The following is a 6,000-nucleotide window of genomic DNA, read 5'->3' as shown; positions in this document are numbered from 1 at the left end:
TATGCTTTCTTAATCATATGTGAAAGTCTAAAGAGAATCCACGCATGTGGAGAACTCAATAGATCCCACGGAGCACAAAATGAAAATAAAAAAGGTGGGAATATGAGCCAGGCTATCCAAAAACTGGAACCAAACTGAAATTTTAAAATCAACCGTATTTAATAATTTTCAAATAAATGACAATATTTATGTGAGATTGTTTTATTATCATTTATTTGAAAATTATTAAATTCAGTTGATTTTAAAATTTCAGTTTGGTTCCAGTTTTTGGGTAGCCTGGCTCATATTCCCACCTTTTTTATTTTCATTAATCATATGTGAAGAATACCCAGGTGGTCCATTTGGCATGCCTAATAGCCACCATGTGATATGTAAAACCATGAGCAGAAGCCCACACTATATATAAAAAAAAAAAACACCTATCACATAGCACCTGGATAACATGTGGAGGAGTATCCTAGTGGATAAATCACAGAGCTGACAAGCAGGGAACCTGGTTCAAATCCTACTGCTACTCCTTGTGATCATGGGCAAGTCATTTAACCTCCTTTGCCTGGGGACGTAGTGTGCCTGAATATAAATCACTTTGAGGTAGAACTGAAAGGTGTGAGCTAAATCCAAATAAAATACAAATTTAAAAGAAATTCTAAAAAGACATTTTCTATATCTTTCTTGCTGCTGGCTTTCTCCCAACTATGGTGCTAGGCTGTTTGAATATTTGAAAGTATATTTACTACTACTACTACTTAACATTTCTAGAGCGCTACTAGGATACATGAAACAGTGCTGGACAAGTGTTTTTGACTTCCTGTCCATACTTCACATCAATATCACTCGTTCAGCAAGCATTTAGCCATCTCTCTCCTCTTCAATCTGTTCAAAATTCTGCTGCACAACTAATATTCCGCTAGTGTCGTTATGCTCATATTAGCCCTCTCCTCAAGTCACTTCACTGGCTTCCTATCCGTTTCCGCATACAGTTCAAACTCCTCTTACTGACCTATAAGTGCATTCACTCTGCAGCTCCTCAGTACCTCTCCACTCTCATCTCTCCCTACATTCCTCCCCGGGAACTCCGTTCACTGGGTAAATCTCTCTCATCTGCACCCTTCTCCTCCACTGCTAACTCCAGACTCCGTTCCTTTTATCTTGCTGCACCATATGCCTGGAATAGACTTCCTGAGCCGGTACGTCAAGCTCCATCTCTGGCCATCTTCAAATCTAAGCTAAATGCCCACCTTTTTGATGCTGCTTTTAACTCCTAACTCTTTATTTTATCATCCTCACTTTAATATTCGCTTATCTCTTATTTGTCCTGTTTGTCTGTCCTAATTAGATTGTAAGCTCTGTTGAGCAGGGACTGTCTCTTCATGTTCAAGTGTACAGCGCTGCGTACGTCTAGTAGCGCTATAGAAATGATAAGTAGTAGTAAGTAGTAGTAGTAGTATTAAACTTTCTATGGGTATGACCTCATTATCGTGACCCCAGAAAGCATGCCCCCCCCCCCCCCCCCCCCCCGAGGCATGGGCCAATGATGTTTCTATGCACAGCCTGCCCAAGATGCAGCCACAAAAACAGGTTTTGTGACCCATTTGGAATCATAACTCAAAGTTTAGGAAGCACTACTTTAAGAATCCTGTTTCCTCCACACATTTCTGACATTTGAGCACTGACTTGCTTATCTGAAAGGGGTTAGTGAAGCTAATTTTCAGAAGACTAAGCATGAGTAAAAACATTTCTTTACCCATGGAAATTAAAAAATAAATAAATAAAACTGCCTGCCTGATATATGGGTAAAAGTACGTGTATACAGTTTATATGCTCATACTTTCACTAGCTGTGAGCAGGGCCATACTTACCCACACATGTTTGAAACTTTAAGCCTGTGCACATCAGTTGAGCCAGAAAATGTGTGCTCTCCAAAGTGCAGGTATAAATATGAGTGCATAATTTTTCTGAGGTGATTTTCAAAATGGAAGTATGCATATACTGTCACTTTGAAAATTCATCAACACTTGCACAAAGTACTTTTCACCAGACTGCACAATCCAAAAATTATCCCCAGGGAGCCTAACATAGATTTTAATGAGGGAAAACAAAGGAGCCAACTATGTGGGTGTTGTGGGCACTTCAGCACCCCAATATTGAGCAAATGTCTTCATTTTGTCCAAGTATGGGTATGGATAACCTTTGATGGGTTCAGCACCCACATTCATTGTGAAAAGTTAGCTTTTATGAGGGGAAAATAATGTATACTACACTTAAAAAGGGGGTCTATCAAAGACCCATCATTTCATTATATGCTTATTAATGACTTGGTTGCTGTTAGTTGGCCTCTCAATTAGTCACTTTTGAATCACAGAATAGCACATGAGGTATTTGCCCAGCCCTCCACATAGCTACTTGCTACAGCCTCCTTTTTAGATCACGAGTAAAATCAACCGTGTAGTTTTCATACCTAATAGAGCACCCAAAGTCACACCCTTATGAATGGACAATTATGTTACTATTTTCAGAAAGATTCCTGACTGAGAAGTGAACCCACCTTTCAAAAGATCAGACAATTAATATATATTCACTTTTTGTTCTCACTCTGTGATGGGGCCTAACAATTCATATGAAAGCAGGACATCAAAGTGTTTCACTGTAGTATCAATCCAGCTTTCTGTTATGGTAACTTGAATATTATGCACTACAGTTCCTTAATTCAATTTCATCTAGCTATACAACAGGTGCAAGTTCATGCAGCATTAATAATTTGAGCACCACAAGCTGTCAAAACCTCCAATTAAGACTGTTGCACTTGTTTTCAATTTTTAATCTCCTGTGTCAGCTTTAAATATATAGCCTGAAATAAAACATCATATCAAGCTTACAACTGATACCAGAATATTAACAGTTGTAATTTTGACTGCTGATATAGCCATGTAGAATTTTTTTTTTTTTTTATATTAAGAGCACAAATTGCTCTGCCCAGCAGAAATCTACAGAAAAGGAGGAGTGGCCTAGTGGTTAGGGTGGTGGACTTTGGTCCTGGGGAACTGAGTTCAATTCCCACTTCAGGCACAGGCAGCTCCTTGTGACTCTGGGCAAGTAACTTAACCTCCATTGCCCCATGTAAGCCGCATTGAGCCTGCCATAAGTGGGAAAGCGCGGGGTACAAATGTAATAAAAAAAATGACAAGATGTGATTCTTTAGCCTGATGCTGAAAGCAGCAGCCTGATCTTCAACAAGTCAGTTAATCCCCCATTGTGTCAGGTACAAACTAAGGGGCCAATGCATCAATGTCGCTGTTAAATCCGGCAGCCATGGGTCTGTTTACCGAATTGCAAACAGCGATCCATGTACAAAGGGGGCATGCAAATGAGCTGCAATAAAACATATAAAGATATCCACTTGCTGTGCGTACTACGTTGTATCTAGATGAGGAAAAGCCTCAAATGCTAAGGAAAGCTCCTATGTTAGTCACCCAACTTAAGGGAGCCACCTTTCATTCATCATAGGCTAAAAACCTCTTACATGGCAAACTTGAACCTGATTACTTCGTATCTTAGTGGTTCTAAGGTGCACTTATCTCAACAGCTGTAGTCGTGTTTCATCATCCACGGCCCATTCCTTAGCATTTGAGGCTTTTCCTCATCTAGATACAATGTAGTACGCACAGCAAGTGGATATCTTTATATGTTTTATCGTAGGATAGTATCCAAGCCCTGATTTGACTGTTTAGAGTTATGCAAATGAGCTGCTCAGAAATTTAATGGTGACCTTTGTGCTTCGGCTGCTGGAAGTGCCTAGCACATGCGTAGAACAGGATTCCGAGCCAGGACATGGGGGAGGGAGGAAGAGCTCCTGTATTAACGAACAGGACAACAGAGCTCATGTGGTGGTGGGGAGACCAGTCTCTTGGATGTGGTGCTAATAATTTTAATTAATCATTGCATTGTGCATGAACTCAAAAGTTCCTTATCAGTAGAGTTCCAGAAGGAGGGGAGGACTCCCTGCACCAGGCCCGGGGTGGGGGGGAGTGATCCGCAGGCAGAAGGAGGCTGAAAGGACGGGTCAGCCCAGAGTTGCCAGCATGGATGAGGAGAGAGATCCTCTCTGACACTATTTGATCAAAGTATCGGTTAGCCATCAGAGATTAAGAAAAAAAAAAAACCCCTTTGTTTAACAGTAATATTCTCTCTCTTTCTCTCTCTCTCTCTCTCTCTATATATATATATATCTCTGAGGCAAGGTGAAATTTGTCCTTACCTGCTGACTTCCTTTCCTCGAGTCCCGCTAGACCACTCCAGATGAGAGGGTTATGCTGTCCAACCAGCAGATTGGAGGCAGAGAAAAGTGACATCACCAGAATAAGGAGTGGTGCAACCCTGTACCTTGTGATTATACTAGTGAGAAGGCAGATCTGAAACAGGATAAAAAGGTAAAGGGTCATGGATTTGGTATACCACCTTTCTGTGGGTACAACCAAAGCAGTTTTCATATATTATATGCAGGTACTTTCTCTGTCTCTAGTGGGCTCACAAGGGTTAAGTGACTTGCCTGGGGTCATAAGCAACTGCAGTGGGAACTGAACTCCTCAGCTCACTGCACTAACCATTAGGCTACTCTTCCACTCCTTGTTTTTAGCCATTTGTTCTTCTGCCTGAGTTTTTCCTAGCTATATTTCTGTCTGCTGGCTATAAAGTGATTTAAGTGGTAAAGAAATGTTTCACACTTTTGAACCAGTTTGATGCATTAAGGGATCCTTTTACGAAGCATAAAGGGGTACTGCACTGGCATTGGCGCATGTTTTTGATGTGCAAGACCCCCTTTTAACGCAGGTGGTAAAAGGCAGGTCTTTTTTTAAAGAAGTGGCCATGCTGCAAGTGAAGCACTTGCTGCGCGCCCATTTCTGGGAGGGGGGGGGGAGCATTTACCTCCACCCATTCAGGTAAGGGCTCCTGTGCTAACCTGGCAGCACACAACACTGCCCAATTACCACTGGGTACACACCGGTGCTACAAAAAGTTGTAGTGCTAGAAATGGCACGCACTAGGGGTGGGAATTACCACTGGGTTGCTGCGGTAGCCTAGCGGTACTTCCATTTTAGCGAGCAGTAAGCACACGTTGAGTTGACTGCCGCTTTGTAAAAGACCACCTCAGAGCATTAATATGCTTCCTAAATGCAATCAAAGGTAAATCTGTTGGGTGACTAACATAGGAGCTTTCCTTAGCATTTGAGGCTTTTCCTCATCTAGATACAACGTAGTACGCACAGCCACATTGAGCCTGCAAGAAATAAATACATTTAAAATATGCCAATAATATAGATCTTTTCTCTAGCCAACAATAACTTCAAAAGAGAGTCTGGCGGCAGATCACACTAGTCAAGGGTATCCATGTGGCATTTTAGCTCAGTCTGCAAATGTTTGTTTGTTTATCATGGGTCATGGTTTTCCTTTCAGTTTCATCAGCGCAAGTCAGGTATTTATTTTTGTGAAGTGAGATTTTTCATAGTTTTCCTCTATTTGTGAGCATATGGGCCTAGAACTCCCAAGCTGAGTTTATGAGAAAAATGTTTGCAGCATCGTCCTATAGGCTAAGAAACATTAGTCCATATGTTTGCCCCCTCATTCTGAGGAAATCTGTGCTTCCACCATATTCTATTTATTTCCAGAATGAGTGATCACAAGCAAATGAATTCTAGAAAGTATAAGCTGACAAACTGCTAAGCGATAATTTTTCAGAATTGCCTGCTATATGAAATTCTGTACACCATTAGAACATTAAGAACTGTTATACTGGATCAGACCAACGATCCATCAAGCCCAGTGCCTTGTTTCCAGCCATCACTGATCCAGGTCACAAATACCTTGCAGAATCCCATAAAGTAGACAGATACTATGTTGCCTATCCCCAGGAATAAGCAGTGGGTTTCCAGTGAGAAGACTTTCAAAGATGAAAAAAAACTCCTTTGTTGAGTATTTTACCTGTTGGGAAATTGCTTTTAAACT

Source organism: Microcaecilia unicolor, chromosome 7 (genome assembly GCF_901765095.1).
Source record: "Microcaecilia unicolor chromosome 7, aMicUni1.1, whole genome shotgun sequence".
Classification (NCBI taxonomy): domain Eukaryota; kingdom Metazoa; phylum Chordata; class Amphibia; order Gymnophiona; family Siphonopidae; genus Microcaecilia; species Microcaecilia unicolor.
The sequence above is the reverse complement of the archived record's forward strand: the minus strand, read 5'-3'. Positions refer to the sequence as shown.